This window comes from Myxine glutinosa, chromosome 6 (assembly GCF_964187855.1).
Source record: "Myxine glutinosa chromosome 6, kmMyxGlut1.1, whole genome shotgun sequence".
Taxonomy (NCBI): domain Eukaryota; kingdom Metazoa; phylum Chordata; class Myxini; order Myxiniformes; family Myxinidae; genus Myxine; species Myxine glutinosa.
Genome location: NC_136266.1, coordinates 152988852 through 153003027, shown reverse-complemented (window position 1 = coordinate 153003027; position 14176 = coordinate 152988852). Strand labels below are relative to the sequence as shown.

The 14176-nt window shown below is 49.3% G+C and overlaps 1 protein-coding gene across 17 annotated transcripts in view; it reads right to left on the bottom strand.

Annotated features, from left to right (window-relative positions):
* Positions 1-13055, bottom strand: part of LOC137415571 (RILP-like protein 1) — a 69447-nt gene extending 56392 nt beyond the window's left edge. For 2 of the 17 annotated variants that reach the window (XM_078780769.1, XM_078780773.1), the window contains exons 1-2: positions 758-934; positions 238-381 (exon numbers count right to left, since the gene is read on the bottom strand). The gene's annotated coding sequence lies outside the window, so the exon portion shown is untranslated. Of the gene's footprint in view, positions 157-237; positions 382-491; positions 1017-12952 lie in introns of those variants that run through there. The other 15 variants (XM_078780781.1, XM_078780767.1, XM_078780777.1 and 12 more) reach the window with 14 other exon arrangements.
* Between the last annotated feature and the right edge of the window lie 1121 nt (positions 13056-14176).

Below are 14176 nucleotides of genomic sequence, written 5' to 3'. Positions count from 1 at the left end.
GATTTTGCAAATGTCAGAAGGATAACAGGCCGAGTCAACCCAGCTGGTGTTAATCCAACGACATGACAGAAGCTCAAACTCGACCCTGAGATCCCAGACCAGCCACGGTAACCCCCAAGCCAACACCAGGCAACTTGTATACCGGACGATTAGGCACTGAAATCGGAATATGCACAACATACGATGTGTAAGGGCAGTAAAGCATGTAAACACTCATCTGTGATGTTTCGAACAAACCTGTGTGGTGGAGTCGTTCACATGGTCCGATGTAGGTCTACAGGTAGCCTCCTGTATTGTCTTCTCGAATGCAACGCAGGCTGTGGGAGTGTGGGTTGGTACACGTTCTTGCAGGGGCCAGCTGTGCCGCTGATGCAGTGCCCCCTGTAGGTCAGAGCAGGAATTTGTAATTAGTTCAGGGTCCCCGCGATACTCTGTAAACGAAGGACACCATCTATAAGGTCCACTAAGTAAAATCGACAGACGGAACGTACAGTGAGTGCAACGTCCTTCCGATGGACGAGGCACATACTGGTGAATCACTCAGCTTATGAAACACCCGGGTGGTAGTTTATAGCTCGACCGAGGTCGTCTCAAATTGCTCGAGAGACCACAGACGTGATCGTGCAAAAGTCTTATGACGCTACCCTGCCATCCCAGGGGTTGACAATAACTTTAACTTTATACGCCGATTGTTACCCTTTTAAAACCCAACTTTGTAAAAGTTAGCAATTTATGGAGGTCCGGCAGGGAAGCTTACGCAGCTACAGACGGTGGATCTTCGCGAGTCGTCGACTGAAGGTGCTGCCGGTGAACTCTCCTCCCTTGAGGCTTAAACGAACCTATTACATCATCAAAAGCTACAAAGAATAACATACATAGTGAGCAGAATGGAGGCACGATAAACGAGTTTGTTCCTTACCGAAGTTATGTGTCTGGTTTGGGTTGTTCGCAGCAATTCGAAATATGCCAAAGATGTCGATCATGAAAGCATCTCGCTATTTATAGAAAATGACGTCAACTCTATTTTCGTTTTGTCTCAACAAGCTTTTCAAAAACAAACAAAACAATATATAGGTTAATAGAAACGAAGCAATATATAGGTTAATATAAACTAAACAATATATAGGTTAATAGAAACTAAATAATATATAGGTTAATAGAAATTAAACAATATATAGGTTAATAGAAACTAAATAATATATAGGTTAATAGAAATTAAACAATATATAGGTTAATATAAACTAAGCAATATATAGGTTAATATAAACGAAACAATATATAGGTTAATAGAAACTAAATAATATATAGGTTAATAGAAATTAAACAATATATAGGTTAATAGAAACGAAGCAATATATAGGTTAATATAAACTAAACAATATATAGGTTAATAGAAACTAAATAATATATAGGTTAATAGAAATTAAACAATATATAGGTTAATATAAACTAAGCAATATATAGGTTAATATAAACGAAACAATATATAGGTTAATAGAAACTAAGCAATATATAGGTTAATAGAAACTAAACAATATATAGGTTAATATAAACGAAACAATATATAGGCTAGTAGTAACTAAGCAATATATAGGTTAATATAAACTAAACAATATATAGGTTAATATAAACGAAACAATATTGTTGCGGAGATGAGGACTGTATTTTTTTGATTGTGTTGTATTGTGGTAAATTGGTGATGATTATTGTTTATTCTGCGCCCCCCTGCCTCCGGAGCTGTGTAAAGGTGAAAGGGCATCCCATAATTAGTCCACAAGCATACACGTCAGCCAAGTAATAGAATACCCCTGTTGATAGTTATCTCTTATTCTGTGTTCTAGGGTAAGGCTGTGTCTCCCATTAATTGAAATACTCCATTGCACCAGTGAAAGAGAATAGATCCCCTTTCATTCCCATCCCCAAAAACCTCCATTTCCTATCACATCCCCTTTCGTCATTGCCGAGCCTCGATTGCCCATATTACATCCCCTCTCGTCATTGCTGAGCCCTCGATTCCCAATCACCTCCCCTCCAATAACCGCCATTGACCACGAGGCAGGGTCGGAGAAGAAGGGCGTGACTCCACCTCGTCATAGAGGGGAGGAGGGGCGTACCCGCCCGTCGTCATCGAGGGCGGAGCCCGAGGGTCGCGCGACCAACCAGGGCCGAGGTGAGCACCCCGATGGGCGTGTCCAAAACGCCGGCGGCTGAATCGCTGGAGGCGCTATAAAAGGCGCAAACGGAAGTGAGTCGTGAGTTGGTCTGAGTTGGTTGAGAGTCGGTCGGCAAGTGGAGAGTGGTGAAGAGTCAGTCAGTAGAGGTGGTGGTCAAGTGGTTGCGTTGGTTGCGGTGAGGAGTCGGTGGTAAAGAGTGAGGGACCAAGAAAGAGTTGAGGGTGTGGACCAACGAGTCAGACAAGTCCTGGGAACGCAGCGGAGGCCGCAGCTGCAAGAACACCCAACAGCCAAAGGGGGCCTGAACGGTGGTTTGGAGCAGGACCGTAAAGGAACGGCGGCTGCTAAACACGCCGGTTGAGCTGCAGGACCCCCTTGGACCTTTCCTCTCCCTCCAGCCATCCACCTCCTGCCTTTCCACCCTTCTTGTGTACGTGAGTTTGTTTTGTTTGTTCTGTCCCTGGGTATTTAATTAAGTCTGTAGGTAAGCTAAAATTTGCACTGTGTCACCTGCGTCTTATGTGTTGTAAATAAACCTTGATTGCTCCTTTTTGCTTGTGTGTAAATAGTCAATAAATTCAGTAGTATTTCCAAACCTTTCTTTGCCTTCGTTTTCCTCTTTGCATTGCGTCGTTTTCGTCTTTTCCCTCATTGACTAGCTGCGGTGCGACCCGGCCAACGTTTGGGTGGAATCGGGTGAGTCGGGGATCCTGTTAGGTCGCGGTAATACACCACCGCTCGGTCATCATCTATCTATAATTCCACTAATCTCTGTGTGTGTGTGTGTGTGTGTATGTGTGTATGTCTGTGTGTGTGTTTGTTTGTCTGTGACCGCTGTTTCTCGACAACCACGGGTCCGATATACTTGCAACTTGCCAGGTATATTGCTGGGGACCCGAGGATGTGCCTTTTCAAGGTTTGAAATTAATCGGACAAGTAGTTACCGAGCTATGTCCAAAAAACGATTCAACCAATCAGAGAGCAGCGAGCTATCACGTGTGCCGAACGTGCCGAACAGACTCTGCCTCGGACGGCACATTTGAGAGCGTATTCATTTATTTCACGTTGGCAAACTATGTTGGCGTTAAACTATGTTTTAAAACTAATTAAAACTAATTTGCGATTCATCGTAACTGCGATTTGTGACCTTCCGGACAGTGAAGACTTCACTTCCGGCAGCCAATCACAGAACGCGTTGTTGCGAGCCGAGCCGAGCGCGTGCGCCATTACGGTTCGTAATTCGATTTCTTCCGGAGAAAATAATAATTTCTCGATTTCTTATGCGCATTATTTCTCCCAGAGCGAAGGGCGGAAGCGAAGAGCGTTGTTTTTTTTGTTTACGGGCGTACGGGCGTACGGGCGGGGTAGAGCGTACGGGTAGCGTTTTTTTTTTTTTTTGGCAAGGAACGGGCACCCACGTACGGGCATGCCCTAGTAACATCTAAACCGCGATCTGTAACAATTGGTGTCTGGGAGTGAGATTCGGGGCCCGAACCAAATTTTAAAAAAAAACATCTAGAAAAAATTTGGTCAAAATTTGGAGCGGACGAAATTTGTTTTGTTTTAAAGCAAAACCCGAATTTTGAAATCGCGCCATGGCTGGTCAAGGCGACGGGATGCCGGTGGGAGAGATAGACGGGGTAGAATCGACCCAGGACCTAGGGGAAATGTATGTAGATGAAAGGGAGGAGGAGAGCAATGAGGAGGCGGTTGAGGGAGTATCAGGCGCGCAAAATGGCATCCTCGCGCACGTGGGTGGAGCGGCACCAAATTTTGCCACGCCCGCGACCGCAGCAGCGCCGCTAGTGGATTTGAACCTTTTTATGATGCAAATGAAGGCCCTTATGGAAAAGAATAGTGAGCAATTGGGAGACCAAATTAGAGGTTTGAAAAGCAGTATGGGAGAGATGGGGGGCCAAATGGGGGTAATGAGGGCTAACAGTGAGCAGTTGAGTAACCAAATTGAAGCAACAACGAACGGAATGAGGGCCGATAGGGAGGAAAGGGAGCAGAGGGACAGAGACCGCAAGTTGGGCGAAAGGGTCCCAGGGGTGCACGAGGAGGTAACGCGAGTCGAAAAGCGCTGGTTGAGCGAAGCGGAGGAAAGCACGGGTACAATGACGGGGGTAGAAATCGCGACACGGGGTTTGGAAAAGCCGGCGACCGATGAGGTAGAGGGTGTTTTATTAAAGCCAGCGGTCGCCGAGGTTAATAAAGAAAAAGCAGTGCTGGGAATTAAAATTGAAGAGATGACGGAGGTAGCCCGGGAATTGCAGGGAGAAATGGATTATGTACAAAGTCCCTGCTCACATCACGATGCTGTGCTTAACCCGAATGGAAGTTTGCAGGTTCGCGTGGAGAAAAGGATCCCCCAGGTGAGTCGTGCTGTATATTGTGCGGGTAGATTTTGCAGGAGGATGTTTAGCGACAAAAGAATTTTCGCGCGCTTGGGATCGAGGAAGCATCCGGGCGTTGGTGAAGGGTCCCGTGTGAGTGGAAATGGCACGCGTGGGAGGAAAAAGTGTGCGTCGGCGAGTGGGTGTGTTATAAAGTGTGGGAGTGAAACCGAGTGCGAGCGAGAATGCACGTCGGGGTGTACGGAGTGTGACACGAATAGTGAGTTGGTGATGGCGCAGGTGCGAGAGGGCACATCGGAGCGCGAGTGTGAAACCGAGTGCGAGCGAGAATGCACGTCGGGGTGTACGGAGTGTGACACGAATAGTGAGTTGGTGATGGCGCAGGTGCGAGAGGGCACATCGGAGCGCGAGTGTGAAACCGAGTGCGAGCGAGAATGCACGTCGGGGTGTACGGAGTGTGACACGAATAGTGAGTTGGTGATGGCGCAGGTGCGAGAGGGCACATCGGAGCGCGAGTGTGAAACCGAGTGCGAGCGAGAATGCACGTCGGGGTGTACGGAGTGTGACACGAATAGTGAGTTGGTGATGGCGCAGGTGCGAGAGGGCACATCGGAGCGCGAGTGTGAAACCGAGTGCGAGCGAGAATGCACGTCGGGGTGTACGAAGTGTGACACGGAGAGTAAGGTGGTGGTGGAACGTGTGCGAGAAAGCACACCTGAATTGGTGGTAGCGCGGGTGTGGGGGAGCCCATCTGAGCGCGTTAGTGGGTGGATGCAAGAGTGCACGCCCATGGTGAGTGTTACGGAGGACGTAACGGAGGAGAGGTGTGGACCAAAGTGTGCGCAAGAGTGTGCGCGAGAGGTGTGGTGTGTAACAGGGAGAGCGTTGGTGGAATGTACGGACGGCGTTGGAACGCCAGGTTTTGTGAGGGTGAAAGGGGTAGCGTATGCTTGTAAGCATGCAAGTAAAGCATCGACGGTAACCGGGTTAGTGGTTAGAGCGACGGATAGCCGATGCGAGCACTCGGTGCGAGGAGCCCTTTGTTGGATGCAGGGCCCGGCGCGGATCGAAGCTGCGTCGCTTCTCTTCGAAGCGTCGTTGCCGATTCGGGCTTGGCCCCGCCCCGCACGGTCGAGTCCGGGCCTTGTCGGGCCAGGCGACCGGTCCGGTTCAAGGGCGAGTGGGAGGAAGCGGAACGGTGCCCCCTCGTGGGGACGGGGTTCCGACCGGGGGAGATTGAGCCATCGGGCCCGGGACCGCAAGGTGCCGCGCTGAGATGGTGCGTGGAGCCTCGGTCCAACCAAACCACCTCCCTTGAACCGAAAGCCGGACGGATTCAACCTGCAGGCGACCAAACCACCCGAATTCATTGCTCGGCTTTACGAAGCCGAGTTTAATGATGTCACGACGCACCGAGGCTAGGGTATAGCGGACTGTGATGATGATAGTGATAGTGATTTGATACGAAATTTATAATAGTGGGTAGAATTGGCAGTAAATGGAAAATTTTTGAATTGGTTGGAATTTGGACGAGCAAAATTTATAGTAGGACTTCCCCGATGTGGAGGGATGGCAAATCCACCATCCCTCACAGGTGGGGGCAAATGCGCAATAGTTTATGGGGTGGCTATGACAACCGAGCCAGGGAGGGCTTGGTTATATTGATAGGGATCTAGCGAAGATGACAGTAGGTAACGTTAAGTTTAGTTAGTGACTGATACCTGTAGTGGGGACGCAGGTAGTTTAGTGTGGATAATAATGACGTGGGAGCGCAATAGTTTAAAGGGGCGACTGGGAAGCGCAAGTTTCAGAGGGGAGTAGTTAGCTGAGATGATGCCGTGTGGTTGAGGATTGAACAGGTGTGATTGCACAGGTGTGCAACTGAACAGGTGTGTGGAGCAGTGTATGAGTGAGTGAAGGTGATTGTGTATTGTGCTGACCCAATGGTCCAGGAAGAGGAGGAGGGTGCAGGTGGCACCAGGGGATTGCACAGGTGTGCAATAACAGGTGTATGTGGCTGTGTGGAATAAATGGTAGTGTGGAATAAATGGAGTATTGGAATGGATGGTCGTGGAGTGAGTATGGTGGGAATTGTGGAGTGGAGTGGATGGTGTGAATGGGGGAAGAGTGGACCCCCATCACGGATACCCGGGGCGGGTAGAGTAAGTGTTAGGTAGAGGGTACAAATAAATTGTGGTTGGATATTGGCATCTGTGGTGCGGGTGAAAGAATGGTCTTTGGATGGGTGCATTAGTGTTGTGGAAATGGCTGGGCGTGTAGCCTGTTAGTGTGTGTAGTTGGTTGGGCGCTCCACCACTGTGAGGATGTCGGCCAGGTGAGGCCGCAGGTGGGCTCTGGGAGCCGGTAGTTGTGGATGGGGCCCGAGGATCCGGAGGACGGACCCGGGTAGCCCAGTGCCAGAGGGCACCAAGGGGTGACAGAGCCAGGAGAGGGCCTTCCCCAGTTAGATAGGTTAGGGTGAGGAGCTAGGTAAGCTCGGGTGGCAACTGCAGTGGTGGAGGTGTGCAGGTGGGTAGACCTGCTGGGAGAGCTACACGTCGCAGCCCAGAAATTGTGCGAGGCACCGGGAGATGAATCGGGGGAGTGAGACCCCAAATTGAGAAGCACCACAGTTTGGTCAATGGGAATTGGTTTTTAGAACCCATAGTGTAAGTTGGCCAATGGATTGGCAGGGAGAGATCCCTGGTAGTGTAAAGTGTGTTAATGTCATTTAGAAAGTAGTTAGGATGAAGTCTCCTCGCACCATCTGCATCCACTCACCTGAGGTGACAGGTACTCCGCACCATGCCATGTTTAATTATTTTTACTGTGCAAATGTTTGGATTGTGAGACGCATCATGACGTGGGTGTGAAATTGTGCTTTGATGATTCCATCTCTCCCTCCTTATGAGGATTGATGACGAATTGGGTGATGGCAAATTTTGGTTAGAGGGATTGTGGTGACGAATTTGGTATAGGGGAAATATGGGGAAGACGTGACAGTTGTGACGAATTTGTAAATGTGTAGATTTTTGTACATATGGGGTAAGGGCAAGGGTAGGGTAGGTGACGGGGGGGTGACGTACGGTAGGGATGAGCTTTCTCACTTCGCCCTCCGTACGCATTTCGCCTTGCATTGCCTTATTGATGTGTACCCTTGTGACCTTACCCCTCGCTCAATTGTCTTTCCCCTTTTGTCTCCCACATGACCTGTGCGCCACTGGGTGCCGAGGGGAGCGTGCGTGGGTCGGCCATTGTGCGCCCGAAATTCCCAGAACCAGCTGTCTGCATCGATGCACCACATTATGGACCACATGTCTGTGGCCGAGCACCACTTATGGACCCCATGGATTGGGGCATGGCCCCTCTGCTGGAACCGGCCATGAGGGCCCGAAATCTTGCTGGCGGACCTTGGCCACAGGACACCGATGCCCCACAGGTGAACCACACTAGTCGGCCCTGTGGGCCATGAATAAAATCAAATAAAAAGGACACATTGGGTGCATTTTGCAGTTCAAATAGGCCGCCAGTAAGAAAATGAAGGAAAAGACAACAACTGGAAGAAATAATAATAACCAGCAGAGGGAGCCGAAGAGCAAGAGATCACCTGCAGGGTTAGGGGTTGTTGATTTTATTTTGATTGAACACTGATGAACTATGGTGACTGCACCGATTGGTGCTTGAGGGTGCTTGTATTGGGGCGTTTTTGGGTGCTTTCATGGTGCGTCGATGCAGAGCAGACTGTCTCCCCCCCAGAAAGAACAATTACAGGTCCTGGGTTAGTCTTGTAAATAAAAGTAGCGTCAAGTGTAAATAATGCTTCCCACCGTCAGTGTGTAGTTTGAAGACCATTCCGCAATTCGGTTAACTGTGGGCGTAAGTCTGTTAGGCAGGGTGCAATGGAGCAGCGGGACACATTTATTTATGTTTTAAAACTGTCGCACTCAGGGTCAGGTTAAAAATAGAGGGAACTACACCTACGTGTCACACTAAAAATAAAAGTTGTAGGCCCGGATCGTGCCTAAGAGGAGGAGGGTGCAGTGTTGCGGAGATGAGGACTGTATTTTTTTGATTGTGTTGTATTGTGGTAAATTGGTGATGATTATTGTTTATTCTGCGCCCCCCTGCCTCCGGAGCTGTGTAAAGGTGAAAGGGCATCCCATTATTAGTCCACAAGCATACACGTCAGCCAAGTAATAGAATACCCCTGTTGATAGTTATCTCTTATTCTGTGTTCTAGGGTAAGGCTGTGTCTCCCATTAATTGAAGTACTCCATTGCACCAGTGAAAGAGAATAGATCCCCTTTCATTCCCATCCCCAAAAACCTCCATTTCCTATCACATCCCCTTTCGTCATTGCCGAGCCTCGATTGCCTATATTACATCCCCTCTCGTCATTGCTGAGCCCTCGATTCCCAATCACCTCCCCTCCAATAACCGCCATTGACCACGAGGCAGGGTCGGAGAAGAAGGGCGTGACTCCACCTCGTCATAGAGGGGAGGAGGGGCGTACCCGCCCGTCGTCATCGAGGGCGGAGCCCGAGGGTCGCGCGACCAACCAGGGCCGAGGTGAGCACCCCGATGGGCGTGTCCAAAACGCCGGCGGCTGAATCGCTGGAGGCGCTATAAAAGGCGCAAACGGAAGTGAGTCGTGAGTTGGTCTGAGTTGGTTGAGAGTCGGTCGGCAAGTGGAGAGTGGTGAAGAGTCAGTCAGTAGAGGTGGTGGTCAAGTGGTTGCGTTGGTTGCGGTGAGGAGTCGGTGGTAAAGAGTGAGGGACCAAGAAAGAGTTGAGGGTGTGGACCAACGAGTCAGACAAGTCCTGGGAACGCAGCGGAGGCCGCAGCTGCAAGAACACCCAACAGCCAAAGGGGGCCTGAACGGCGGTTTGGAGCAGGACCGTAAAGGAACGGCGGCTGCTAAACGCGCCGGTTGAGCTGCAGGACCCCCTTGGACCTTTCCTCTCCCTCCAGCCATCCACCTCCTGCCTTTCCACCCTTCTTGTGTACGTGAGTTTGTTTTGTTTGTTCTGTCCCTGGGTATTTAATTAAGTCTGTAGGTAAGCTAAAATTTGCACTGTGTCACCTGCGTCTTATGTGTTGTAAATAAACCTTGATTGCTCCTTTTTGCTTGTGTGTAAATAGTCAATAAATTCAGTAGTATTTCCAAACCTTTCTTTGCCTTCGTTTTCCTCTTTGCATTGCGTCGTTTTCGTCTTTTCCCTCATTGACTAGCTGCGGTGCGACCCGGCCAACGTTTGGGTGGAATCGGGTGAGTCGGGGATCCTGTTAGGTCGCGGTAATACACCACCGCTCGGTCATCATAACCGCAGTGAACAGGGAAGCTACAGAGGCGGAACGGACGTTTTTCGGGTGACACCGTCACAATTTCGGTCTTCGAGGCCGGCCGATAGGCACAGTGTGACCGGAAGGGACGAGGTTCTCCTGACCACGTGGCCCTTGACTTGGTTTGTCCGCACAATGTGGGCGCTTTCAGGATGAACTTTAGCCAGGGAGCGTTTGGGCGCCCCAGTCTGATACTGCCGCCCACGCGCAGAACAACTTGTGAGTGCACGTGGGTCCCGGCGGTCCCACTGGCCTAGCGCTACCATGTTTAGACAGCGAACTCCGTCCCCGGGCACCGGCACCTACTCCCGGAAGCAAGAGAGATCAGCAGTGCCGGGCACGGTAGGGCACCCGCGGAGCCCAGGCGGACCGGGGACGTGCGAGCCTACGCGTTAGCGGGCTACGGCGGAATCAATGGCTTCAGCCACGTCCGGGCCGATATTCGGCCCGGCCGCACCGGGAATGAACTGGTTCGACGCCCGCGCTAGAGAGGTCGCGGGCGACTGAGATGTGTTAACAAATTAATTAATTAATTTGAGATGTCCGATTCCTAGTGTTTGGAAATTTGGAAGAGCTTGACCCTAGCCTTTCCCTTGCGAGGGCAAGGAGGAACTTAACACTTGACACTTAAGCTTAGTTTGAAGTACACCCTGCCAGCGCTCCCGGTGGGACGGCAGGGCAACCAGAAGGGACGAGGTTCTCCTGACCACGTGGCCCTCGATCTGGGAAGCGAGAGGCGTTCCATTAGTGGACGCGCCCCTCACGCCCGACTTTTGGGCGGCCCCGGCAGGCCGTTTGTTTTGACGTTCCGTGACAGGCCCCGCACCCCCATCTCAGGGCCGACCGAGCGACCGGACTGAATCCCGGTGTCCCGATCCGAACCTTCAGAGCGGGCCGGCTGCACTTTCCGTCCCTGCGGTCCCAAATACCGGAACCACCCGCATACCACTTTATTCGACAAAATGAGGTGCGGCCTACAGCCTTAGAAAACCAACCCTATATAAGTCAATACCTCCAACGACACAGGCGCGCATTCGTGCCGCGTGACGTGGTGACGTCATCGCACTTTCACCTTAAAAGATTTATTTGATATAAATTGATATTTTGATATAAGCCTTAGAAAACCAACCCTACAGAAGTCAAATGGTCCAATAAAAGGTGATGGGAGGGTGATGGGAGGGTGATGGCAGGGTGATGGGAGGGTGATGGCAGAGGGTGATGGGGGAGGGTGATGGCAGGGTGATGGGAGGGTGATGGCAGGGTGATGGGAGGGTGATAGCAGGGTGATGGGAGGGTGATGGCAGGGTGATGGCAGGGTGATGGGGGAGGGTGATGGGGGAGGGTGATGGGGCAGGGTGGTGGGGCAGGGTGATGGGAGGGTGATGGGAGGGTGATGGGAGGGTGATGGGATGGGAGGGAGGAGTTTGTTTTGACGTTCTGTGACAGGCCCCGCACCCCCACCTCCGGGCCGACCGGGCGACCGGAATGAATCCCGGTGTCCCGATCCGAACCTTCAGAGCGGGCCGGCTGGGGAGTGCCAAGCACCCCGTACCTGCACTTTCCGTCCCTGCGGTCCCAAATACCGGAACCACCCGAATACCACTTTATTTGACAAAATGAGGTGCGGCCTACAGCCTTAGAAAACCAACCCTAAATAAGTCAATACCTCCAACGACACAGGTGCGCATTCGTGCCGCGTGACGTGGTGACGTCATCGCGCTTTCACCTTAAAAGATTTATTTGATATTTTGATATAAACCTTAGAAAACCAACCCTACAGAAGTCAAATGGTCCAATAAAGGGTGATGGGAGGGTGATGGCAGGGTGATGGGAGGGTGGTGGGAGGGTGATGGCAGGGTGGTGGGAGGGTGATGGCAGGGTGATGGGAGGGTGATGGCAGGGTGATGGGAGGGTGATGGCAGGGTGATGGGAGGGTGATGGGAGGGTGATGGGAGGGTGATGGCAGGGTGATGGGAGGGTGATGGCAGGGTGATGGGGGAGGGTGATGGGGCCTCCCTATAGAAGTCAGTATCTCCAACGACACAGGCGCGCATTCGTGCCGCGTGACGTGGTGACGTCATCACACTTTCCCCTCAAAAGACCCATTTGTTATAAGTTAATATTCTGATATAAGCTTTAGAAAACCAACCCTATATAAGTCAATACCTCCAACGATACAGGTGCGCAAAATACAAAATCACAAAAGATTTATTTGATATAAGTTAATATTTTGAATAACTCGGTCAATATCAGTCCGAATTTCGCCAAATAAAGGTTCCCGTTATCCACAGATACCCCTGTATCCTCCTAGAGGCGAAGTCAGGATGAATTTCGCAAAAAATAAAGTCCTTCGGCAACGAAGATTTAACATGGGGCTTTCCTATGTAACTTTACCCCGAGGTAATTTCACCAAAAATCCCCGAAATTTCGCGGGTCCCGTTCTATTGAGTGTTAAGCTAATCTAGCGACTGCAAAATCTGAAAACAGAATTAAGATCCGAGTCCCCGTTCACTCTCGAGGGCTTCCAAGAGCAAATCGCATATATTCCTAATGAAAAAACCCCGGAGTTCCTAAATCCCAAATCCCATGCCATCCGATGTCAATCCATATATCTATACCTTACTACGAACGTTCTGCATCTAATGATAAGCATTAAAACCATCAAAAAATATTTTGTGACCACTTTATTTAACAAAATGAGGTGCGGCCTAGCATCTAGTCGAGACCAAGTCACCCAGGCCGATCACCCATTCCGACCCCAAATTCCTCATCGACGATAACTAAACAATATATTATATGAATCGCACCGTACATACCTCCTTCTAGATCTTGTTCTTGTCTTGATATACTCACTCAGGCTCACTCTATCACGCCTGAGTCCTCTCAGCTCTTCCAAATGGCGTCCGTTCCGTTACCGCAGCTACAGACGGTGGATCTTCGCGAGTCGTCGACTGAAGGTGCTGCCGGTGAACTCTCCTCCCTTGAGGCTTAAACGAACCTATTACATCAACAAAAGCTACAAAGAATAACATACATAGTGAGCAGAATGGAGGCACGATAAACGAGTTTGTTCCTTACCGAAGTTATGTGTCTGGTTTGGTTTGTTCGCAGCAATTCGAAATATGCCAAAGATGTCGATCATGAAAGCATCTCGCTATTTATAGAAAATGACGTCAACTCTATTTTCGTTTTGTCTCAACAAGCTTTTCAAAAACAAACAAAACAATATATAGGTTAATAGAAACGAAGCAATATATAGGTTAATATAAACTAAACAATATATAGGTTAATAGAAACTAAATAATATATAGGTTAATAGAAATTAAACAATATATAGGTTAATATAAACTAAGCAATATATAGGTTAATATAAACGAAACAATATATAGGTTAATAGAAACTAAGCAATATATAGGTTAATAGAAACTAAACAATATATAGGTTAATATAAACGAAACAATATATAGGCTAATAGTAACTAAGCAATATATAGGTTAATATAAACTAAACAATATATAGGTTAATATAAAAGAAACAATATATAGGTTAACAGAAACTAAGCAATATATAGGTTAATATAAACTAAACAATATATAGGTTAATATTGTTGCGGATATGAGGACTGTATATTTTTTGATTGTGTGTATTATTATTATTGTTTATTCTGCACCTCCTGCCTCCGGAGCTGTGTAAAGGTCAAAGGGCGTCCCATAATTAGTCCATAAAGCATCCACACCACAGCTAATCATAGAATACCCCTGTTCGATAGCTTATATCTTATTATGTGTTTTAGGGTAAGGCTGTGTCTCCCATTAATTGAAATACTCCATTGCACCAGTGAAAGAGATAGATTCCCTTCATTCCCACTCCCAAAACTTCCATTCCCCCTTTTCGTCAATTGCCATTCGCATTGCCAACCAACAATTGCTGCCATTGGCCACGAGGCAGGGTTGGGGAAGAAAGGCGGGTCCCCACCTCGTCATATAGGGGAGGAGTGAGTCAGCCCCACTCAACCAACCACGAACAAGGGGTTGGACTTGGAGAGGGTGTGGAGAGAAACATCGAGGAGGTTCGCGAAGGTTGAGGGGCGGGGCCTATATAACCCGCAGCTAGGGCGTTTCCCGAAGAGATGAGCTTTTACAGAGAGACGAGAGGAAGTCCAAGCGGTTGAGTCCAAGAGAGGTGCTTTGAGTTGAGTCCGAGAGAAGTCCAGAGTTGAGCTGCAGCTCGAGCCACCGAAATTGCATTTACTGCAGCTCGAGCCACCGAAACTGCACTTACTGCAGCTGGAGCCACCGAAAC